This window comes from Ascaphus truei, chromosome 15, assembly GCF_040206685.1.
Source record: "Ascaphus truei isolate aAscTru1 chromosome 15, aAscTru1.hap1, whole genome shotgun sequence".
Classification (NCBI taxonomy): Eukaryota; Metazoa; Chordata; class Amphibia; order Anura; family Ascaphidae; genus Ascaphus; species Ascaphus truei.
This window is the reverse complement of record NC_134497.1, coordinates 43,098,884-43,124,823: the sequence shown is the minus strand read 5'-3', so window position 1 is coordinate 43,124,823 and position 25,940 is coordinate 43,098,884. Positions and strand designations below refer to the sequence as shown.

General features: G+C 45.5%; 1 protein-coding gene across 2 annotated transcripts in view; it reads right to left on the bottom strand.

Annotated features, from left to right (window-relative positions):
* The window catches only part of LOC142466874 (uncharacterized), a 29,688-nt gene extending 4,420 nt beyond the window's left edge, over nucleotides 1-25,268 (bottom strand). Inside the window, exons 1-2 of one of the 2 annotated variants that reach the window (XM_075572428.1) lie at nucleotides 25,207-25,268; nucleotides 12,218-12,408 (exon numbers count right to left, since the gene is read on the bottom strand). The gene's annotated coding sequence lies outside the window, so the exon portion shown is untranslated. Of the gene's footprint in view, nucleotides 1-12,217; nucleotides 12,409-25,192 lie in introns of both variants that reach the window. The other variant, XM_075572429.1, reaches the window with a different exon arrangement.
* Between the last annotated feature and the right edge of the window lie 672 nt (nucleotides 25,269-25,940).

Here is a 25,940-nt window from a genome sequence, read left to right as displayed (position 1 = left end):
TTGGCTGAACCGCCGTGGGGCATGCCTAATCGCTCGACGCGAGTCCTGCTCTCAATTCTATTGAGAGCAGGAGCAGCTCTCGCCCGGCACCATTGAGGGGAGGGCTCTCGTGCGTGCAGCGTCCGCCACAGCGGACGCTGTAGTAGGCAGCGGGGGCAAGGCCTTAAGGATGCTTTAAACATGTGGACGTGGATGGCAACTTTGAGCACAAAGGAGAGTATTCCTAGAATTGTTTTTTCTGAAGATGTCAGTTTGAATGGTCATATCATTGTCAATGTACGGGAGCAAATCTAAATAGTTAACGTGATGTATATTGTGTTCAAAAGTGAATCTAATATTTAAATCTTTCATATTAAGTTGATCCACAAATGAAATCAATGATTGTTCATCTCCATCCCACACATCAATATATCTCTTACAAAATATAATATTAGTGCGAAATATATTATTGTTGTGATAAATAAATTTTGCTTCCCATAAACCCATTATATTTGCATATGATGGTGCAAAACTCGTGCCCATTGCTGTGCCTAACTTTTGTAAATAAAATTGTGACATCTCATTGTCAGTTTACAGGACTTAATACGGAAAAAAGAGTATAGGTGGTCTCACTTTGGTCTCACTTTACTCTATTATAGAGCACAAACATGGACTTTCAGCTATACTTCATTTTTTGGATCTAGCGGAACTTTCTGTTTCACATTGCACTTTTCTTTTGGAATCTACCACTTTTTTACTCACGCACAATTATTTTCTGTTTGATGCACAATTTTATTTACAAAAGTTAGGCACAGCAATGGGCACAAGTTTTGCACCGTAATATGCAAATTTATTTAGGGGTTTATGGGAAGCACAATTTATTTATCACAGCAATAATATATTTCGCACTAATATTATATTTTTTAAGAGATATATTGATAACCTTATAATGGTGTGGGATGGAGATGAACAATCATTGATTTCATTTATGGATCAACTTAATATGAATGATTTAAATATTAGATTCACTTTTGAACACAATATACATCACGTTAACTATTTAGATTTGCTCCTGTACATTGACAATGATATGACCATTCAAACTGACATCTTCAGAAAAGCCAATTCTAGGAATACTCTCCTTTGTGCTCAAAGTTGCCATCCATGTCCACTTGTTAAAAGCATCCCTAAAGCTCAATTTATTAGGTTAAAGAGATTATGCTCTGACAATGACAATGACATGTTTCTTCTTCAGTCAAGAGAAATGGCAGAGAGATTTATGGCTAGAGGCTATAGCAATACGGATATTCAAGAAGCCTTTGATTATGTGGATTCAATTGCTAGGAAGTCCCTTATTAAAAAGAGAAAACTAGGGCTTCATAAGAGTAAGACCCGGCCATATTCAGAAGATGACAATAAATGTCCATTGTTTATAACCACATACAATCGACAATCTATGTCTATTCGTGACATAGTTCTTAATCATTGGCAAACTTTGTCATTAGATAAGGACATTTCTGGTTACGTTCATGGGGGGCCGAGGTTTATATATAGAAAAGCTAAGACACTTGCCTCTTATTTGTCACCTAGCCTGTTTGATTCCCGTTCAAGTTATCCCCAGGTTAAAGGCACACCTAACTTTTTTGCCTGTGGTAATTGTTCTATGTGCAAATATGCTCATCCTATTAAATGTATATTTAGTAATGAGATTAGAAGAAAAACTTATATCAAAAGGTTTTTTAATTGTAACACAAGTTTTGTGATATATCTTTTATGCTGTGGATGCGAGAAAAAATATATAGGTCGCACTATGAGACCTTTAAAGTGCAAAATAGTGGAACATGTACAGTATGATTGATAAAAAATAAATATGTTTTACATCCAGTGGCTAGACACTTTTTTATGTGCCCAATGGGCGGAATAGAGAATTTTTCATATTCTGCCATTGAACACATTCTCTGTCACCCAAGGGTTGGTGATAGGGAAAATACATTAAATAAACAAGAAATATACTGGATATATACCTTGAATACTCTTCGCCCCTCAGGTATTAACATAGATTGGGAGCTCAAACATTATGTGTCACTTGAGGCTGCCCATGGGGAGTGTTCAGTGTATATGGTATTTCTTTATATGTCTATCGGTACATTAGTTCTCTGTTTGATCATTTCATAAATTCATATATACTTAAAGCTGCAGTTCAGTCTTTTTTTTTTTTTTTTAATTTATTTTTTTACTTCAATAGTTTTATGTGGGCAATCTCTAATTACCTAAAGAACTGTATAGCTGCCAGTCAATTCGTTCTCCATGTATTGATAGGTTGAAATTTGGTGACATAATTAGTGAAGGGATCTGTTTATATTCTGCTTCAGTCTGTCAGTGGAAGCTCATGAATATTCATGAGCACTCCTGCACTGATGTGCTAGAGGAAGGGCAGGGCTGACAAAGGGGTGTGCCAGGGCTTGTGACAGGACATGAAGGGGCAGTGCCTTAGCAAATGGCTGTTAAAATAGAATACAAGAAAATTGGTCTTTCAAAGTTGTTTTTTTAAAAACAGAAAATGCTAAAAGTATTTTTTCTTAATACAGAACTGATTTATTAAAAAAAACCACACATGCAGGATATTGCCTGAACTGCAGCTTTAATTGGGAGATACAGGGGCCACAATTCAGGTCATTTAGCTGAAAGAAGGGAAGCCGGTCAGCCGGTCAGCCGGTCAGCCAGTAGAGCAGGTCACCCGGTAGAGCAGGTCAGCCGGTCAGCCGGTAGAGCAGGTCAGCCGGTCAGCTCTGAGATCAGCATTACTTATATCCCCTAAACGTTGCCCCCTGCATGTAATGCTGCAGAACAGCCTACACTGCATATACTGTACATGAGATACTTAACCCTTTCTTTCGCTTGACTCTAATCTGAATGATTTGCAAATTGGTTTGTAATTAGAGAGATATTTGTAGCAGAATCCCATGTATGTTATTTTTACCTTTCTAGATACCGTTTTGTGTAATAAAAGATATGACAGATCTTGTACTTGTGTTTTGGCAGAAGTGTATATGTGACCCTATAAATCTCCCTCACACCCGGGCTTGGCAGCGTGACACTAGTGCAGCATCCTGGGGAAGAATCACTGAGTTGTTAGTAATAGATACAAGGGATAGAAAAGACACTACACATAGGTTTGATTAAAGAGAGTATTTTATTTAAATAATTAATCTCTTTGCTGGGAGGGGCCTGGAAGGCCTGGAAATACCTGATGGCTGCCTATATGCTGACCCACGATTCCGTCACAAGATTCTGGAGTGGGGTCATTCTTCTAGATCAGCGGGCCACCCCGGTATAAAAAGGGCAGCGGATTTGATTAGGCGGACATTTTGGTGGCCTAAGATGTTGAAGGACATTCGTGAATTTACTTCCTCCTGTCCCGTTTGTGCCCAAAATAAATCTGTCCGTTAAAAGCCTTCTGGTCTGCTATGTCCTCTGCCTATCCTGGAGCGTCCCTGGACACACATCTCTATGGATTTCATTGTGGACCCCCCCCCCCTCTAATGGAATGACTACAATCCTAGTCATTGTGGATCATTTCTCAAAACAGGGCCACTTTCTTCCCCTCAAGGCTTTTCCCAATTCTGCCACGCTCGCAGACGTCTTTGTCAAGGAAATTTTTCGCATTCATGGTATTCCTCTTTCCATAGTTTCGGATCGTGGCACACAATTCATCTCAAAATTCTGGCGTTCTTTTTTTCAAAGGTTGGGCATTTCTCTTCCGGGTACCACCCACAAACTAATGGCCAAACCGAGAGGATGAATCAATCCCTGGAACAATACCCAAGATGCTTCTGCTCAGATTCACAGGACAATTGGGCTGAGTTACTCCCATGGACTAAGTTCGATATTAACTCCCTGAGGAACTAATCCACCCAAGAATCGCCCTTCTTCATAAACTTTGGGTTTCACCCTAACTGTCTTCCCATTCCCTCCCCCACCTCTGGTGTCCCCGCTGCAGATTGCAGGATAACTATGTGACGATCGAGAGGATTTGGCACGGGATTAAAGGGGTTACACCCCAATTGGCCACCCTCTACCCTCACCTGGGAAGCAAGGGGTTAACTGGACTGAGGTCCAGTAATGTGTTTTTACCTCGCTTCAATATCCAAATGCTTATTCCCCTGTAAAAAATGTATTGTTTCTGGGCCAGTGTCTGCACAACACACACACTGGGGCTTAAGGGGGTAATAAGCTACAGTTTAAGAAAATACAACTGTGGTGTGTCTTTTCAGAAAATCTGGGCTTCAAAAGGCTTGATTGAAGTTGGGTGTGAAAAGCAGAAGGGGTTTTTAGTGTACAGTATGTTAATACCTAATTTGCAGGCCAAGGGTATATTGCTGGTAGAGACAGCTAGACCCAGGCTGGGGGCATTGGGTGTGAAATATAGCACCAGGTGACAAATGTTCACTACCCAGGGGTCCCTGCTTCAAAGAGATTTATTGATGGGGGCCAGGGGTGCGGTTACCCAAGGAGAGATCAGAATGAGTGACCTTATTAAATATAAGAATATTATGAGATGTCCTCGGCTGAACATGCTAAAAGTTACATATGCGTAACCGGGGGACTGAGGCGCAAATAATGAATACAGACACATGACGTTTAGCCAGTACTAAGAGACATATATTAATATCTCTCTTGATTTTAGTATTACACGGTAATATTTAGTCTCATTGGGAGCGTCATGCGTTTTGGAATGTATTAATATGGCTCGCGTGCCAGTACGTAATACTGAACTGAAGTTATGAAGTTATTTACAGTGTATATGGGATTTTGAATCTGTTCTGAAAACTGCAGACTCCCTCTGTTATGGTAATGAGCAGGAAGGATATCCTGCTAGAATTTACATAGCCTGGTGATCAAAGGCTAAATTGCCTAATTGTTTATGCTGGGCCCAGGAACTGACTAGTTTAAGTGTGATACTTCACACTAAACAATGGAAGCCCAAAATCTGCTTCAAAGACTTTTTCTAGCCTTTTCGGCATCTAGGGTTAAGATATGAGTTTTACATGGTATTTAAGTCAGAGTAACCCCTTACTCAAATGTCCTCATGTCTTCATGCAAAGTCTTCATGTATGGTCTGTCATGTCTTTCGTGTCTTGGGATTATGAAGATTGCTGTATGAACTGCCAGTCCAGATGTGACTGTTTCGTCATTCCATTTTAAGTAAGTGTCCATATTTTGCCTGTTATTTGTATATCTTGTGTGTTCACCTTTATCAAGGAATAAATTATATTTTATCATATCTAAGTCTCGTACCAGTTCAACCCAGGTATATATATATATATATTTTGTGTATTATTAATAGCCTGTCACAAAGCTCCTGTCACAAACTACCCTCCAAGACTCTGGATAAGGATTCAGAGGATACTACAGGAATCAGTCCAGAGACAGAAGAAACAGGCGGACCGTCTTCGTCAACAAGAGCGCAAGTATAAACCGGGAGATAAAGTCTGGTTGTCCTAGAGGAATATCAGGCTGAAGACGCCTACCCCGAAACTAGCTCCGAGGTTCCTTGGTCCCTTTTCCATTCTTGAACAAGTTAACCTTGTGGCGTAGCGTCTCCTTCTTCTGCTTTCCATGAAGATCCCATGTCTTCCTCTTAAAACCCTTTATCCAAAATTCTTGTTTCCCTCATGATCCCTACAGACCTCCCCCAATCACGGTACAAGGACCACAAGAGTTCGAAATTCGCTCTATCATCGACTCACGAGTCTCTGGAGGCAAAGTTCAATTCCTGGTCCACTGGAAAGGATGCGGACCAGAGGAGCGTTCTTGGGTTTCACACCAACAACTCCATGCCCCTGCCTTGCTTAGACGATTCCACCAGAGATTCCCCCTTAAGCCTTAGGAGGATCGTCCGGAGTCCGATCCTCGAGGGGGGTACTGTAAGGGATAAGGGGGCACATCCTGCACTATGTGCCCCCTCCTAACTCACCCCGGTCCCCACAGCCGTCCCTGCCTCAGTCTTCCCTCTTGCTCTGGTGTGAGCAGCTCCCTCCTCCTTCCCCGCATCAGCCGGGTCCCGCTTGGGCCGCGCGCGCCAGCCCGACAGTATTACAGGGCGCGCGCTGTCCCGCGCTTCTTGTAGACAGTTTCCTGCGCTTGTCTCTGCCCCCAGCCATCGCGGGACGCCGCGCTCAAGCAGCGCAACCGCCCCTAATCCTCTCCCTTGGTCCTTCTCCTTATCCCTGAAGCTCTGGGGACGCACCTCCGCTCCTCCCCTTCTCCCATTGGCCTTTGCTTTGCATTTAGTTCCTGTCCCCAGGTTCAGTCAGTGCTCAGCATAATCATCTGTAGCTTTGTGTTGTCTGATTTTGTGCTTGGCTCTCTCTTGTATTTTCCAGTCTTCTTGTTCCTGGCCTGGCTACGTACCCTCTCTGGATCTTGACCCCTGGCTTCGGACTCGACTACGCTTCTCTCTCTACTCCTCAGACTCGGCAAACGGACACACAACTATGCCTACATCTCTTCTCCTCGGACTCGGCAAACGGACACTCACTACGAGGCTCTCTCTACTTCCCAGGCCATTGGCTTACGGATTCAACTACGCTACCCTTTGAAACCCAGGATCCGGCAAGTACCCAACTAACCTTTCTCTACATGGATCCTCCCGAAGGGAGGTGAAACGCCGCACAGCCGCAAGGAATCACTGAAGGCTGATATGTGGCAGTGAAAAAGGTTTATTGGCACAAGGTGCAAGCGGATTCTCTGACGCGTTTCAGCCTGCAAGGCCTTTGTCAAAGAGTGATCCACTTGCATAAAAGACACCCAGTTATAGTCTGTGTAATTCACCACACCTGAGTGTGTTGCCCAATGAACAGGCAACAGGTGTATATCCTCACACATCTACAGCACAGGTATTAATTAAAATTAGACGCAATAAAAAATGACCAGATTATCATCATCAACAACATATACATATACATATCATGTTATACAAACAATGTATGTAATAAAGAATCAAATTGATGTGTTAATAATGAGGTCATAATCAAAAACAAAGAGATAGTATATATGCACACAATATGCCTTAGTAAAGCATTAAATACATATAATGATATAATATAATCATATACCCAACTGCATGGAATACATTTATGACTGGAGACAGTGAGATGCTTTCAGAATCAATAATACCTTTAAAGCTGCAGTTCAGTCTTTTTTTTTTTTTTTTTACATTTATTTTTTTACTTCAATAGTTTCATGTGTGCAATCTCTAATTACCTAAAGAACAGTATAGCTGCAGCTCAATTCGTTTTCCATGTATTGATAGGTCGAAATTTGGTGACATATTAAAAGCTGGCATTTGTTTATAATCTGCTTGACTGGCAGTGGAAGCTCATGAGCATATTCATGAGCAATCCTGCACTGAGTGCCAGAGGGAGGGCAGGGCTGACAGAGGGGTGTGCCAGAGCTTGTGACAGGACATGAAGGGGCAGTGCCTTAGCAAATGGCTGTTAAAATATAATACAAGAAAATTGGTCTTTCAAAGTTGTTTTTTTAAAAACAGAAAATGCTAAAAGTATTTTTTCTTACTACAGAACTGATTTATTAAAAAAACCACACATGCAGGATATTGACTGAACTGCAGCTTTAAGATATTTGGGACTGTGTATCATATTATACAGTATTCATATTTGATTTAGTTATTATTTCTTATGTCTCATTAATTTAAAGTTATAATTAATTATTTTTCCATTCATTTTGTCTTTAGTCTTTGACGTCATGTAAGTTTATTTTAGTATCTGTTTGTATATATACTTTTTGTGTTTTTAAATTGTTTGATTACAATATCTTATATTTGTATATTATGTTTCTTTAAGCAACATTGTACGTCTGTTACACATAGCAGTCTCTGTATGGGTGTGCACGACAAGTCACTGCAGCACTAGTCTTTTGATTAACTCATTATCCATCAGATGTGCTGCATGCATACGTTTTGTCTTTATCCTATCAGGTCGTGTCATCTTACTATATATTTCTGAAAGTGTCCGTGTCTGTATGTGTCTCCCTGTGTCCCTCCCTGTGTCCCTAGCGGCAATCTCATTGGACCTTGGGACAGGCCAATGAAATTGCTCCCTTGGGCCGCCCGCCCCCGCACACCTCTCATTGGCCTGAGGCGGAGTGACGGGCCAACACACACACACACACACACACACACACACACACACACACACACACACACACACACACACCTCCCCAATGCTCCACTCACCCCCCCCTCCCCGATACTCCACTCACCCCCCCATGCTCCACTCACCTCCCCCCCTCCCTCCCGATGCTCCACTCACCTCCACCACCCTCCCCGATGCTCCACTTACCTCCCCCCCTCCCTCCCCGATGCTCCACTCACCTAACCCCCTCCCTGCCCGATGCTCCACTCACCTTCCCCCCTCCCTCCCCAATTCTCCACTCACCTTCCCCCCCCTCCCTCCCCGATGCTCCACTCACCTTCCCCCCCCTTCCTCCCCGATGCTCCACTCACCTTCCCCCCCCTCCCTCCCCGATGCTCCACTCACCTCCCCCCCTCCCTCCCCGATGCTCCACTCACCTAACCCCCTCCCTGCCCGATGCTCCACTCACCTTCCCCCCTCCCTCCCCAATTCTCCACTCACCTTCCCCCCCTCCCTCCCCGATGCTCCACTCACCTTCCCCCCCTCCCTCCCCGATGCTCCACTCACCTTCCCCCCCCTCCCTCCCCGATGCTCCACTCACCTTCCCCCCCTCCCTCCCCGATGCTCCACTCACTTCACCCCCGATGCTCCACTAACCTCCCCCGCGATGCTCCACTCACCTCCCCCCCGATGCTCCACTCACCTCCCCCCGATGCTCCACTCACCTCCCCCCCGATGCTCCACTCACCTCCCCCCCGATGCTCCACTCACCTCTCCCCCAATGCTCCACTCACCTCCCGCCCCTCGATGCTCCACTCACCTCCCCCCCGATGCTCCACTCACCTCCCCCCCATGCTCCACTCACCTCCCCCCCGATGCTCCACTCACCTCCCCCCGATGCTCCAATCACCTCCCCCCCGATGCTCCAATCACCTCCCCCCCTGATGCTCCACTCACCTCCCCCCCCTCCCCGGCGGGGGGACAGGCAGCTGACAAGTGGCACCTAAGATGGCGGCGGCTGGAAGGACCCCCTTCCTCCCTCGCGGAGTAACTAAGATGGCAGCGGCCGGAACGAGAGGTGACGTGTGTGTGTGTGTCACTGTGTGTGTGTGTGTGTGTCACTGTGTGTGTGTGTGTGTGTCACTGTGTGTGTGTGTGTGTGTCACTGTGTGTGTGTGTGTGTGTGTGTGTGTAACACTGTGTGTGTGTGGGACACTGTGTTTGTGACACTGTGTGTGTGTGTGTGTGTGTGTGTGTGTGTGTGTGTGTGTGTGTGTGTGTGTGTGTGTGTGTGTGTGTGTGTGTGTGTGTGACACTATGTGTGACACTGTGTGTGTGACACTGTGTGTGTGTGTGTGTGTGTGTGTGTGTGTGTGTGTGTGTGTGTGTGTGTGTGTGTGTGTGTGTGTGTGTGTGTGACACTGTGTGTGTGTGTGTGTGTGTGTGTGTGTGACACTGTGTGTGTGTTTGTGTGTGACACTGTGTGTGTGTGTGTGTGTGTGTGTGTGTGTGTGTGTGTGTGTGTGTGTGTGTGTGTGTGTGTGTGTGTGTGACGCTGTGTGTGTGGGACACTGTGTGTGTGTGTGGGACACTGTGTGTGTGTGTGTGGGGGGGGACACTGTGTGTGTGTGACACTGTGTGTGTGTGTGACACTGTGTGTGTGTGTGTGTGTGACACTGTGTGGGACACTGTGTGTGTGTCAGGCACTGTAGGGTGGGGACCGGAGCTACGGGGGGGGGGAGGTCAGGAGCGTAGAGAGAGGGAGGAGCCGAGAAACATACAGGGGGAGTGGAGAGGAGGGACCCGGAAATTTTAAGCAACCCAGCCCCCCTCCTGTCTACTGCCCCCCTCCTGTCGACTGTCCACCTCTCCTGTCCACTGTCCCCCCTCCTCCTGTCCACTTTCACCCCCCCTCCTGTCCACTGTCCCCTCCCCCTCCTGTCGACTGTCCACTCCCCCTCCTGTACACTCCCCCTCCTGTCCACTGTCCCCCCCCTCCTGTCCACTGTCACCCCCCTCCTGTCCACTGTCACCCCCCCTCCTGTCCACTGTCACCCCCCCTCCTGTCCACTGTCACCCCACTCCTGTCCACTGTCACCACCCCCTCCTGTCCACTGTCCCGTCCCCCTCCTGTCCACTGTCCCGTCCCCCTCCTGTCCACTGTCCCGTCCCCCTCCTGTCCACTGTCCCGTCCCCCTCCTGTCCACTGTCCCGTCCCCCTCCTGTCCACTGTCCCGTCCCCTCCTGTCTACTGTCCCCTCCTGTCCACTTTCCCCGTCCCCTCCTGTCCACTGTCCCCTCCTGTCCACTGTCCCCTCCTGTCCCGTCCCCTCCTGTCCACTGTCTCCCCCCCTCCTGTCCACTGTCTCTCCCCCCTCCTGTCCATTGTCTCCCCCCCCTCCTGTCCACTGCCCCCCCACCCTCCTGTCCACTGTCCCCCCCTCCCCTCCTCCTGTCCATTGTCCCCCCTCTCCCCCCCCCCCTTTCCTAGCGGGAAATTTAACTCACAGGCAATGCTGGGTCTCTCAGCTAGTTGCCTATATAGAGATCAGCTGTGTGAAAAGTTTTTTGTACTCTTTGATAAAGTCCTTTTGTCAGGACGAAACGCGTAAGAGGTTTTTTCTACCCTCTACTGATTTCTATTTTTTATTAAATAAAGCTTTTTTCTTTTACTAATTGCGCTTGGATTGCTTATGGAGAGCAGTGACTGCCTAGACTGTGTTTTTCCTCTTCTATACTAAAGCTATTGGCAGGAGCACGCCGAGACAACCTGAGCTTGGAGCAACGCTGTTTCTATATCAGCATCACCCGGCCATTCAATCATCATATTGTGAGTACTTGCCAGCTGATTTATGTAGCGTGAGACGCAGGGTGTAAGAGAGGACATCAGTTACTGGATTCTGTGACTTATTCTGGGTCACGATTTTTGCGTGACCTTTTATACTTCTACCAGTGTTTCTGCGTTATAGTCCACCACCCCGAGTGAGTCTGGTCACGCTTGGATCATTTACAGTGGACTAATTGCTTTTATCCATGCTTCATTTGATTCTCTCTCTGTGTACTATGGATTAAAAGGAGTATCTGCTTTAGTTGCAGCATCCGGATTTGGGGTTTATTCCCCATTTTTTCTTTATTTTGATCATAGGTTTCTGTAATAATAGACATTACAGAAGCCAATGATAGAAATATTAACCCAATGCGGTATTTACACATTAATGGTCGCGTTAATTCCCATATCGCGAGATTGGCCCAAATGTCGCACCCAGTAAATTATTACCACAATCGTGATATATACCACCTTAAAATTGTGGTAATAACACCCAATAATTTATTATTTCCCCGGCTGCGATATTACCTCCACTTTAACAGAATTTGATATATCTGAGTCATAGTGTTTTGTTTATGCCTGCGGGACAAACCAAGAACTAACCATGCAATACTAGAGACTAAGGTTGCAAAGGGGGTTAAGTAGTGTAATGTGTATATTATCCCCTTTGTGGTCAGCTAGTCATGAAAACCAATGACTAGTTGACCAGTGAACTACTAAGGGGTTAATATGTACTGTAATGTATTTTAATAACTATTTTATCAACTATTCCATGTTGGTTTAGCTTATCTTGCCTATGTATATAATATGCAGTTTTATGGCCATTATATACACAGGAAAGACAGGGCTAACGCCAGCCTGGAGTAGGTGATAAAATATTTGCGGTATTTCTGCCGTTCATCCCGTTCCGATAAATATCGTAACTTGCTGTATGGCAGTTTTTACGTGAAAATGCGGCATTATGACTGTTGTGTATCAGATTTGAAGCTTTTCACGGGTCCGATAAATAGTGCTTTATTTTTGGCGCTGCAACGCTGATTCATTGACGATAATAAGACACTTTTATATAGGTGGTAATACAGCATTTTGTGTTACCGCAGCTTCATGTATTCGACCCTTTGACTCAAGTCATGTTTAGTGATATTAAGTTCTAGTTGATCCGTAATGGTGTATGCAGATCTATCAATATTTGCAATTTAACTTCACTAAGACACTAGAGATGTAAAAACCACACAACACACATATTCCTGATTACCTAGTGCTGGCGCGTTACTTTTCTGCAGCGTACCCCAGGTGATACCAAGCTCTTTCCCATATTCATCTCCATACCAGACCAGGAGCTCTGCGTGTGGTGGGAGGTCTGTGCAGGTTCTGTAGTAGATTTCCCTGTGGTCCTGCAACGCCACAAGGTTCTGTTCTTCCTCGTTTCTCCCTCAATTTACAAACCTAAAATTGGGACAGTTAGTGAGGTCTCAAAGTAATGTCTATTTTATAAAGGAAGAGCTGAAAAAAGATACACGTTGTTAATAATAACGTGACTTGTCTTTTCTTTCTTCTTGAAAGGAATTGGAAAGACAGTAAGTGGTGGTAATGGTCACAGAGTAATAGTCTGAAGAAAATAGATTTGGCAATAGCTGCCCAGTAAACTACTGTACGTAAAGTAGTGGGGGTGGCAGCAACCAAAGTTATCCATAATGTCAACAGCTGTCTCTGGTTAAATAAAGCTTTGAAAAGTGTGTCCCTGCGTTCCTAAGACGGGGAAAGACTTGTGGGGTGAGAGGAAAAGGAGTGCTTAGGATAGCTAGCAAGGAGAAAAGGCTGATTGTACAAACTCTTATGGGTTTGTAATCTCAGGATTTATTTAAACTGAAAAACATACTGGACACCTAACAAGCTCCTATTGAACCCCCAAAATGACCACAACATATATATAAGCATATGAGTGTCACAGAGGAGTGCTACTGAGCATGGCAATATATATTTTAAAACCAGAGACAGAACATAAAACACAGACAAAGCTCAGTTTTTAGCACATCCAGTTAGACTCATACACGGTACAGTGCCTAAATATATATGTATAAATATCTAATAAGTAAAATGGTCTTTTAGTTTGACATTTTTGGCCAAAATTGTTGTAAGCCCCTGAGCCAACGCCAAGGCAGACCACATATCAGGGGTCCCTAACGCTAATATAAATTCTTAATAACCTGTGTAATAACAGGAAGAATGATTTATAGTAAATCTGTCAATATTAGTTGCAAAGTTCTGAGTCTGACTGAAGCTTTTATTAACCTGTACATTACCAGGAAAAGCACTCTGTATTAGAGATGTCACAGCCAAACTGCAAGCAGACAAGTTCCCCTGAGTGGAAGATGCTATGGAGTGAGCCCATAACCATTTAAATGTGGGAGGGGGTGAGCTTCAATTAGGAAGGAGGTTGCCACCCTCCAATCAGCCATGACTAGCTGGACAAGAATTGTAAAACATACTGGACACCTAACAAGCTCCTATTGAACCCCCAAAATGACCACAACATATATATAAGCATATGAGTGTCACAGAGGAGTGCTACTGAGCATGGCAATATATATTTTAAAACCAGAGACAGAACATAAAACACAGACAAAGCTCAGTTTTTAGCACATCCAGTTAGACTCATACACGGTACAGTGCCTAAATATATATGTATAAATATCTAATAAGTAAAATGGTCTTTTAGTTTGACATTTTTGGCCAAAATTGTTGTAAGCCCCTGAGCCAACGCCAAGGCAGACCACATTTAAGAGACAGACCCCCTCCCACATTTAAATGGTTATGGGCTCACTCCATAGCATCTTCCACTCAGGGGAACTTGCCTGCTTGCAGTTTGGCTGTGACATCTCTAATACAGAGTGCTTTTCCTGGTAATGTACAGGTTAATAAAAGCTTCAGTCAGACTCAGAACTTTGCAACTAATATTGACAGATTTACTATAAATCATTCTTCCTGTTATTACACAGGTTATTAAGAATTTATATTAGCGTTAGGGACCCCTGATATGTGGTCTGCCTTGGCGTTGGCTCAGGGGCTTACAACAATTTTGGCCAAAAATGTCAAACTAAAAGACCATTTTACTTATTAGATATTTATACATATATATTTAGGCACTGTACCGTGTATGAGTCTAACTGGATGTGCTAAAAACTGAGCTTTGTCTGTGTTTTATGTTCTGTCTCTGGTTTTAAAATATATATTGCCATGCTCAGTAGCACTCCTCTGTGACACTCATATGCTTATATATATGTTGTGGTCATTTTGGGGGTTCAATAGGAGCTTGTTAGGTGTCCAGTATGTTTTACAATTCTTGTCCAGCTAGTCATGGCTGATTGGAGGGTGGCAACCTCCTTCCTAATTGAAGCTCACCCCCTCCCACATTTAAATGGTTATGGGCTCACTCCATAGCATCTTCCACTCAGGGGAACTTGCCTGCTTGCAGTTTGGCTGTGACATCTCTAATACAGAGTGCTTTTCCTGGTAATGTACAGGTTAATAAAAGCTTCAGTCAGACTCAGAACTTTGCAACTAATATTGACAGATTTACTATAAAGCATTCTTCCTGTTATTACACAGGTTATTAAGAATTTATATTAGCGTTAGGGACCCCTGATATGTGGTCTGCCTTGGCGTTGGCTCAGGGGCTAACAACAATTTTGGCCAAAAATGTCAAACTAAAAGACCATTTTACTTATTAGATATTTATACATATATATTTAGGCACTGTACCGTGTATGAGTCTAACTGGATGTGCTAAAAACTGAGCTTTGTCTGTGTTTTATGTTCTGTCTCTGGTTTTATTTAAACTGAAGCAGAGTAGGAAAATGGTATTTAAAGGGACAGTCCCTCCTAGGAAGAACGTGAACCAACAACAATGGCATATTAAATAGGTAAAATGTTGCCAATTGTCATGTTAAAAACCCCATTTAGCAAACAAACATAACATTTCCATACAAAACAAAGTAATTATAATGCCCTCATTAGTCAAACACACAAATGTTCCAGGAGAAATACAGAACAGGATTTCTTTCACAATACACAAATAAGTAAAACAGTTATTTTAACCCTTTGAGTGCCGGAGGGGTCACGTGATCGCTCCCTACTGATGACAGGACGGACGGGGAGACCCCCTCCCTTTTATCCCACGTTGTGATTGATCCATCCTGCCCTGCACAGGAGCACAGAATTACATCTCCCCTAGGAAAACGAGCAGGATTACAATGATGTAGCTATTACATCATGGGGTCAGACGCGGTAACATAGCAGCTACATCACAAGGGCACCCAAAGGGTTAAATTGTGATTTCATCCTTTTCATGGAAGTCGTGTACTCCAAGAGATTTCACATTTTCCCGCCTCTAGGTTGGATTTAAAGCAGCAGTTATAAAAAAAAAGTGTGTGCCGACCCCGCGTATTTTAAGGGAAACTTCTTTGTGTTTTGTCACGGAAATTGTATTTGTGATGTGATGTTTTTAATTAAAAATCAAAAAACACAATTTCAGTGCCAAAACGCAAAGAAGTTTGACTTTCTAAAGTAAGTGTGTTATATTTGCACTTTATTTATATTAACTGTGAATTCCTCGTGTTTGTGGGTGTGCATTACTGTGCACGCCTGTGTATGTGTGTATCACTGTGTCACTGTGTGTGCGCAATAGTTAGTGTGTGTACGTCACCCTGTGTGCATCACTGCGTGAGTCAGTGTATATATCACTGTGTGTCTGTGTGCGAGTCAGTAAGCGCACTGTGTGTTTGTATCACTGTGTGTGTTTGTGTCCTCCAAATGTGGCGCTGGGGTGGAGGGTGTGCTCCAGCTTTCCTCCCTCCGGCGGAGCTGCGGGGAGACAGCACATCTCCTGGCCGAAGAGGAGAAGATCATGTGTGCCAGGTGCGGGGGTAGAGAGAGGGGAGCGGTGGCGTCTGGAACTGCAGGCGGATTTCAGTTCCAGGACATTGCGGGCGAAGTCCCGGTCAGGGGAAAATACTTATTTAGGATTCCCAGCAACTAGGAAAATCTAGGTTTTATTTTACACCAGTTACCAAGTAAGTGTGTCTTTTTGCCTGTAGTTTGTGTTCCACTGTGTGTATGCCTATTTTAGTGAATAAACAAAAATCTATTTCATTACCTGTTTTGCTCAATGAATGGTACTGGTATAAAAAGGTATAAACTGCCTGGTCTCCCGTGACAGTGTGTGTGAGTGTGCGTCACTGTGTGTGTGTATGGCTGTGCATCATCAGTCAGCATGCGTGTGCGCACATCAGTGGATGTGTGTAACCCTGTGCATGTGCGCGTCAGTGTGTGTATCACTGGATACAATGATACTCCTCCCACAGGAGAAAGAAACGATGCACCGCCAAATAGAAAAATTGCAAAGGCTGAAATGGTGACTAGAATTTTTTTTATTGGAGCATAGTGGTGTAGTTCTGGCGGATCCTCTGATGCATTTCACGCTGAAGCGCTTTGACAAAACAGTCTCTTTCTCCTGTGGGAGGAGTATCATTGTATTCAGGTTGCTTCCTGTAGCACGCCGGGTTGCTACATCAGCTGATCAGTTCAGGCACCGCTGGTCATAGATCATTCACCGGGATGGAGGACTCACCTGGTGGATCGCGGTGTACCTGCTCGACGGAGGAGTACAACATTTATGGGCCCAGCAGCATTTTCTTCACAAACCGTGAGTCACTCTATTCTCAATAATACTAGAGCTCTGGTGAGAGCCAATTGTTAAGAGAGACTGCTTACTTTCACAAGTCTACATTGAAGATTAGCCGTGGCCCTATTTACATACATTTATCACATGAGCAGGATTCAGCAACCTTATTGACTCTTTGAGCGCCGGATTGGTGAACCTTTTTGGTTTTCCTTGTATCTACATGTGTGTATCACTGTGTATGCGCATCTGTCACTGTGCATGTCCGCTTCAGTAAGTGTGCGCACGGCAGTCTGTATTGTGTGTGTGCGCGTCACTGTGTTTGAGTCACTGTGTGTTTTTATCACTGTGTGTGCGCACGTCAGTGTGTCTGTGTGCGCACTGTGTGTGTGTCTCAGTCAGTGTGTGCGCGCGCACGTCAGTCAGTGTGTCTGGCGACAGGAGAGCCATCCGAAGAGCAGGAGATACACTGATACACACTGCCGCGTGATGTGGTTGTTCATGCGTCCTCTCCAGTAACTGCTGGGAGCTGGCAACACTGATGTCGCTGATGGCTTCTTCTGCCAGCAGTGGCGTCCCTTCCTGCAATGCCGTCACCTTCAAGGCAATTTACTGCCAGGCATATGTTTCTGTGGTATATGCCGCTAAAGAAGTTTCACTTCAAAATGTCCCCTTCCGCATGCACATCAATGTAATCCAAACACTGACAAGTGATTAGCTTAGTTGCCGATCGATCGGCGAAGATTCGTCTCGAGGGGTCACTAAATCACTTTGTAACGCAGTCAGAGGAACATATTTTTATTCATATGTGTTACACTGACGTGTGCTCGCTTCCGAGCCCTGGTCCTGTCACATGTGGCTTCTCCAGCAGCAGCATCTCCCTGTCGCAGTATTGTGTGTGCGTCTGTGTGTGCGCCTGGACAGGGAGGGGGGTGTAGTCACACACTTAAGTGGGTGGGTATGTGTGTGTCATGGCAACGCGGTGTCTGGAGCAAGATGCAGGAAAATGGCAGCAGACAAAATGTGTGTGTGTGTGTGTGTATGTATGTATGTAGAAAATAAAGAGATCGCGCCTAGTTGTGCTGAGCAAATACCAGATTGTAATTAATTATGTGTATTTTATACAAACACCAGAATAAATCTAATTGTTGGTACTACTCACAATACTACCTAGTATTAAACATATGCAAATTATAGTATTCATATGATGATCTAACACAGCGGTGCGCAAACTGGGGGGCGCGACCCCCAGGGGGGGCCGAGACTGCCGACGGGGGGGCGCGGGGTTTATAGAGGCCCCGCGCGCTTCCCGAAGGCACTTAAATTAAGTGCCGGGGGAGCTGCAGGGCCTCTGTAAACCTAACTTACCGTGGCTCCGGCGGCTTCCTCCCTGCGTCGCCATGGCAATGCGGCGTCATAATGACGCTGCGAGGCCATGTGACGTCACATTGCTATGGCAACGTGACGTCATTACGCCGGTAAGTTGGGGTTGGGGGGCGGGGCGCGGGAGTGAGGGGAAAAAGTTTGAGCCCCCCTGATCTAACATATACAATGCCAATGGATACAAATATTAAATAATAATATAAAATAAAAAATGGTGTAAAAGAAAAATGTCCATATGAATATATTTAAAAAAACAATAATGTGAACTGTGATGTGAAACAAAACTGTTTCACCGGATACTGGCAGCTTTCTTCCTGGGCACAACAACCTCCCTTGACATAACCTAACCAAAAAAAGAGAAGAAAAATCCTCGTGTGATAACGTATATAAAATTTAATAAAATTTGGGCAAGACTATTCAAAACTCACAAAAATCCAAGTGTTACAGGCATTGTATGAGTACAACTCATGCTCCGAACCTCCGCTGCTCTGCTGGCAATGCTCTGGGATGACGTCACTCCTCTTTCCTGTTTGTGGTGTTACCGTCTGGAGTGTCCTCAGGCAACTCTTCACCCAGTGACACAGGTTCCTATTGGATGTGATTGCCTCAATAGTCAGGAACGGACTGCATATATGTACGTGTGTGTGCACACACCTCCCCCACCACCTCCCAGCATTACAGATGCAGGCGATGTGTTCCCTGATCTCTCCTTTCCTCTCTCTGCTGCAGTCTTCCCTCTCCTCCCTTCTCTTCGATCTCCACCCCTCTATAAAGGGCGGTACAGTGAGAGAGATCCCCGCCACTGCCATACACACACACACACAGTGTTCGACATATCCGGTCGCCCGCACGCTCCGGACGACTGAATTTGACCCCGTGGCGACCTCCTAATGGCCGCCCAAGCAGCGCACGCAATTTTCCCTGCTTGCGCTATATGATCCCATTATTTGGCTCCTTCTCCTACTGCAATGGCTGCGCTGCATCAGACGCCACATTGCCATGCCAACATGACGCTCGTGACGTCACGCAGGGTAAAGTAGCTGAGGAGCATGAGACACCTCTCGCCCGGCTGCCTGACCTCCGGCCCGGCTAGATGAACTGCTGCACAGGTGGGCCCCCTCCCTTCCAATGAATACCCACCCAGTGAGTGTGTGTGTCTGTGAGTGAGTGTGTCTGTGTGTCTGTGAGTGTGACTGCCTGTGTGTGTCTGTCTGTGTGCGTGTGTGGCTTTGTGTGTCTCTTTTGCCCATGTAAATCCCTTTGTGAAATGTCTCTGCGACTGTCTCTTTTTAGATGTGTGAAAGAAAAGTCTTTTTGCCCCTGTAGTTTCACCTGCAGGGCACAATCTTTTGTGGCTATTTTAGCTGTGGCGGTTGGCTGCTTTGCCACTTGGTATTCTGCGGAGAGGAATGACTGTACGTCTTCGCCGTGCCATTGCTCGCAGGAGGACTGTCCGATTGTTTCTTTTCCTTCGGACGATCCTTTTGTCGGTCACCTTCAGGAGGTTACTTTCTTTTTTCGGTGGAGTCGACTCATCATCCTTAGTGATCTGGACTGCTGAGCATCCTAGGCCATTGTCACATTCCCCTGATGCGAAGATGTTGTTGTTGTTCTCAGGGGTGTGACCTTGTCTCTTCTCTTTGCTTGGCCTTCCTGTCGTTTTGATATGGCCAAGACATGGGTCGGAGAGAGATGTGTGTCCACATTCTGTTAGTACTGTTCTGCGGGCGTCAACATAGTCTGGTTCGTGCCCTTTGTCAATGCACACATTGTCCACTATCACCCATCCTAGGTCAAGTCTTTGGGTGAATGGGGCGTTGTGGGGTCCGTTGCGCTGTTTGCGGACTTTGTGTACCCTCAGGATGTCCCTACCGAGAAGCAGCAAGATCTTGGCGCCTTGTTCTACCAGCGGGATGTAGTTAGCTAGCCCTCTGAGGTGTGGGTGATGGCGTGCCACATCGGGTGTTGGAATCTCGTCCCTGTTTGCAGCTAGGTGACTGCACTCGATGAGTGTAGGGAGAGCTATCTTCACTCTGTTGTCCACTGAGCGTATGATGTAGCCATTTTCTCTTCTCCCTGTTGTCTCAGTTGACCCGGCACAAGTTCTGAGGGTGTAGGGGGGGGCATTGTCTTGTGCGTTGAATAAGTTGAAGAATTCCGTCTTCGCCAATGATCTGTTACTTTGCTCGTCGATGATTGCATACATCCGAATAGCCCTCTCAGGTTGTCCCTGGGGGTAAAGTGAACAAAAAAAAGTGATCTGCGCTCATAAATTGTGAATATTGTGCTCAATTAGTGCATAAAAATAAATGCAAATAACAATTGAAACCTGTTACAATGGAAAAGGTTGTGCTGCTGGGCTTGTGGTATGGCTCCACAAACCGAAACTAGTACAAAAACAAAAAGAGAAACAGCGCAAAAAACCTCATGGTGTAGTAAATAAAATATTGTATTAGTAAAACAGGTGAGTATTGCACGTACATCAAATAACTGTATAATTAGCATGACATGTTAGGGACATGTTACCACTCTGTGCTCTGCAACCGTGGATATGATGATATCGGTCACCAGGATCAATTCTCCTCCTGCACTTCCGTATGATGGTCTTTTCGAGTCCTCCGCTCGAATGGATCGAGACCCTTAGCCACAGGGTACAAGCGCGGTCACCACCGCCACGGAGAGAAGGGCTTTCCCGCCAGTTCCTCGGCGTCGGGTCAGGAACCGCACGCAAGTGACGTCATCAAGCGGCGCCAACGGAGTGACACAAGTCACGTCTTTAGCAGGTCACCAGTAGAAGTAGCCGGAAATGCAACCGGAGAAAGTCCCGTATAACAGCGAATAATGGCAAAATACAAATTTAACCTCAGTGGGTGATGTTAGGAATGCACCCTCATTCAGTTTCGTATATAGGATATACTTCATCAGGGATGATACTGGAACTCTCTTGGTTGTTCTAGCCATCCACCTGGACTGTCTCATATCACAGGACTGTCTTTTGGAATATGGTATTTTGGACACTTTAGGCACTAGCGCCGGGGACACTTATTTTGTATGTTTGGATTGCGAGCTTGTTGAGTGCATCAGTGTGCGCGCTGGCGTGTGGATCACTGTTGCGGCTGTGGCTATCCCAGATAGCGTGTACCCTTGAAGGAAATGCGTCTTCTCCAAGTGGACCTAGCAAGTCTTCGGTGTCTGTGGTGTCACCCTCGTCGTATTGAGATGGTGCGCTGGTATTTACACTGAAGAGGCACCTCACATAGTCTTTAGTGTGTTGGACTGGATACTCTGAGGCTATCCGACTGTACGTTTGCTCCCTGCCATCCTATCTCATGGCCGATTCTAGTACTTTGGCTTGGGCTATGGCGGCAGCAGCAGCAGCTTCCCTCTCTTGATTTAGGGCCTCTAGGTTAACGTCCTCCTCTATACGGGCCCATTCGAGTTTCATGGCTGCCTCTTTCTGAGCATATGCGGCCCTTGCCCGTGTGGCCTCTGCGTTGGCTCGCGCCTGGGTGGCCTTTACGCTTGCGCTGGACACATTAGATTGCACAGATTTTGCTGACCTTGATGAATGTCTGGATGTGCTGGAGCGCTGTGATGCAGTTTCCAGCAAAAGGTCTTTTCTCTGGTTTTTGGCCTCAGTGATAGTGGTCTGCACGAAGTCGTCGCACTCCTGGTCAGTTGCCTCCTGCTGGTCACATTTGCGGAGGCTTTCTTCCGTGTTGATTCTTTTCAGGTAGGCGAGATATGTTTGTGACAGCATTTGGTAGCGTTTGTGACTTTACCTCAATTGGGCTATAGCTTGCCTAATCTGTTTCTACTGATCGCTAGTACTTGCAACGTTACATATTTCACGACCAGTGTCCTCCCAGGTCTTCTCTAACCTTTCGCGGTGTGCGTCTACGTCAGATTCATGCTTTTCGCGCGCTTCTTGTGTCAGTGTGACTGTCCATTTAGGCCTTGCACCTCCCTGCGCCGTTTGCAGTTGTGCAGCGGTTTCTGTTTCTGAGTGGTCACTCTCCTGCGTGGTGTCTGGTGAGGATCTGAGTTCTGCCATGCTGCAGGTGTGTGTAGGCCTTTAGCCAGTACATGTTGCATGTGGTCTGTTACCTGCTTCAGCGATGGGCGACTGTCTCAGATGATGCGATCGGCGTCCTGCAGCATTCAGCGTACTGGTAGCTGTACTCACAGGTGTCCGATGGCTCTGACCTGTGTCCTGGCAGATGTCCTGTGGCGTGCACTTGGTGGCGCTAGCCGTGGGGACGTGCGCAGGGGTGGTCTACATGGTAGCTGCTCACTGTGCAGAGGGTGGACTCAAAACAGAAAGGGCAATCAAAGTTCTGTGTATAGTGCACTATCTGACTGCAGCGCTGATGCCTTGTGTGTGAGGCTGATTGCTTGTCCTGGTGTGCAGAGACTGCTCTGTATTGGCTGTTTGTACTGTTCTGTACTGTTTGTACACTGCTTGCTTGTACTGCTGTAGAAGCTGGGCTCTGTATTGGCAGTGTAAAGCTGCTTGCTTGTCAGTGTGCAGAGACTGCTCTGTATCTTAGCATAAAGGCTGTGAGTAGCAGCTTCTGTGTGTGACCCAAAAGCACACGGTCCTCCTTTTTACTATCCTGGAAACAGGGTCACGTGTGATGTGTGAATGGCTCCAGTTAGCTTTAACTCAGCCCTCTTTCCAAAGCACACCAAGTCCTGCTATGTTTTCTTCACTTTATTGGAAATGTGTCAATATATACAGCCACTTGTGGATGTTATGTAGTGATGGGAGAGTGCTTCTTTATAGGTGCTTTGTAGTTAAGGGCAGGTAAAAAGGAGATGGCCTTGCCAAGAGGAGTGTATGATAGAAGGGTACTCACTCAGCCAGAGTCAGGAATGAAAACGAAGTGTGGGATGAATCTGGTTAACAGGAATAGTCTAGGGACAGACTAACTGTCAGCAAGACAGGGGGGAGGGCAGAATAGCCCATTCTGAGAAAAATCTCAGAGGTTACTATAGCAACCCACTGACTATATGCACAGAGGCATGGGTGGCAACATTGTATAAAACACACAGGCACAGTGTGTGTTCTGAGCAAAATACATGCAGCTGAAAATAAGGAACTGACAAGCAGAAGCTGCAAGGAAGGGGGGAGGGTGAACAGAGGGGGCAGAAATAGATATTCTTGTTCCAGGACAATACATACATACATACATACACATATATATATATATATATATATATATATATATATTATATATATATATATATATATATATATATCACGTTTTAAGTTATGGTGGGTGAAAAAGGCAACAAGAAACCTATACCATATTGCATATAGCAGATAAAAAGATCACTTGTGAGCACATTCACATGTCTTATGCAGGTCTGCAACCCTGCCTTTCACCATTATCCCCAGCATACAGTGCTTCCACTGCAGCAATGGATTCTGGGAAATTACATGCAAATGAGCACACAATGTATCACCTTTTGTCTGAAAATCCATTGTTACATGGAGCCCATATAAGCTAATGCTCGCTGTTAACACAGCTTTAAAAGCACAGCATGGGAAGCAGATGCAAAGCCAAAGAAACCATTCACAGACATGTTTCAGCCTTAATGGGTATCATCAGTGTGAAGTTGTACTGCTGGCTTTGCATTTGAATTAACTGCCTATAAATATGAAGGCTCTGCATATCTGTTAACAATGTGTCTGTCTCGGGGAAGGGCAAATTTGTATATAATGTTTTTAATTACGTTTTTTGTCTCCTCCCTGCTATTCAGACTAACCTATGGAACTCTGTCTAGCTGCTTAGATTCTCCGCCCACCAACTCCTGATTGGAGCAATGTTTGGCCAATCCGGCTTAAATATGTAACAAAACATAACCTGCTTCCTGGGGTACCCCCTGCCTGACTGTGTTGTCCTGCCTTGGCGTTACAAGTCACGCAAAAGACCAACTGGATTTGTGGCTCTACTATGTTGCTGAGCTGCGTGCAGTGCTGCCTATTGCTATGCTGCCCTGTTGCTTGTTTCCAAGCTCCGGTAACCGTGCGTCTAGGGAGGAGTTTTTTCTTCACTGATGCCTCAGTGTCTTGTCTGTGTAGTGCTGTTTACTGCTGTGCTGCTCTGCTACTCGTCTGCCAGCCCTGGTATCCATGAGTTCAGAGGAGGTGTGTTTTTCATTGATGTCTCAGCGCCTTTTAGTGTGTAACAACAGATGCCTATGTTTATTGAGTGGCAAACTGCTCTAAACCTCTGGACTTGTTTCTATTAGTATCTGGATTGAATGCACACTAATGCTGGACGGACTGTGTCATTATTGATGAACTATTAGTAATACCTATTAATTTGAGACCCTGTTTCTCAGATTATATCATATCAGGGCACTATCTGTGCTTATCCTTACTCCCTTTCCCCCTTATTTGAGTACATTGTTTATAGGTTACAGCTATCCTATTACTGTGCCTTTATGATGTACGGTATTGTCAAGGAATGTCTTGTTTTACCTAGGCTGCTATAACACCGGCCTGTGGAATAGGGGTTAGGTGAAAGGTGATCATTTTCACCTTTTTCACCTATTAGGTTAAAACAGCTAATTTTGCAGCTGACAGTCAGGACAGGTATTTGGGTATCTTTAGACCTCAGGAATTTTATTATATGTTTATATTTGTGACATTGCTTTAATACATTTTGTATTTTTTGGATATACTAGAGTGCTGATATAAGGGGTGTGGGTGTGATATATATACACACACACACAGCAAGCTCTTTTTGGGAACCCCTGAGCCCCCACAAAAAATATATATGTATATAAGTGCCAAAAAGGAGAGCTAATGAACGTGGCAAATGTATACATCAAGCGACAGAGAAGCCCAATGCTACATCCAACATGACAAAAGTACACAGTAAAATACTTAGATATTCTCTTGAACAAGTGTCATTTCGTTTAACCCTTTGGCCAAAGCATTGTATGCCTGCGAGCCACAACAAGGCAGACCCTGTTCACAGGTCCTAACACTACCAGATACAATACTGATATCTCTATTAGGATTAAAATTCTCATTTACCTCTATTAGGAGGGAGACACACACACACACTTATTGGTTGTCTATCACATCACTTTTACACTGTTAGCGCTACTCTTTGTTCCTTTTATGTATAATATGTGTGTGTGTGTACCTACACATGAACACCTACCCCTCGGCATTGAGCTGTGATCTCTCCCTGCTGCAGTCTCAGGTTCACTTTCCCGGAAGTGGAGACACTGACTACATCCAGGTCACAGCTCTGTGTCCTACTGCGCATGCTCACACTAAGGGGATCATGGGAGTTGTAGTTTTTAGACTTCAAAACGGATCATGTGTCACATACTGAGTAGATTAGAAACAAGACAGTAACATTTCCCAGGCTCTGTGCTAGGGAAAGATAGTTTCTGCTGCATTTAGATGTGTATAGTCCTCTTGGTCCTTAATATATCTCATTAAAGCTGCTTCAGTTTCTCCCATTTGGCCAATGTTGATATGAAGGAGGTAACCTGGATATAACATAACCCCTGAGGCTGTAATACGTACAATAAACAAACACACACGTTCTCGGCAGGACTGATGGTTTTGTCTTTGAAATGCAGATTGTCCTGATTTGATCATTTAATTTATTTTCCAAGTTAATAATAAGTGCCACCCCCGCTCCCTCACACAGAGCCTCCCCGCTGCTCCCCACACAGAGACCCCCTGCTCCCTCACACAGAGCCCCCCCCCCGCTCCCTCACACAGAGCCCCCCCCCCGCTCCCTCACACAGAGCCCCCCCCCCGCTCCCTCACACAGAGCACCCCCCCCACTCCCTCACACAGAGCACCCCCCCGCTCCCTCACACAGAGCCCCCCCCCCGCTCCCTCACACAGAGCCCCCCCCCCCGCTCCCTCACACAGAGC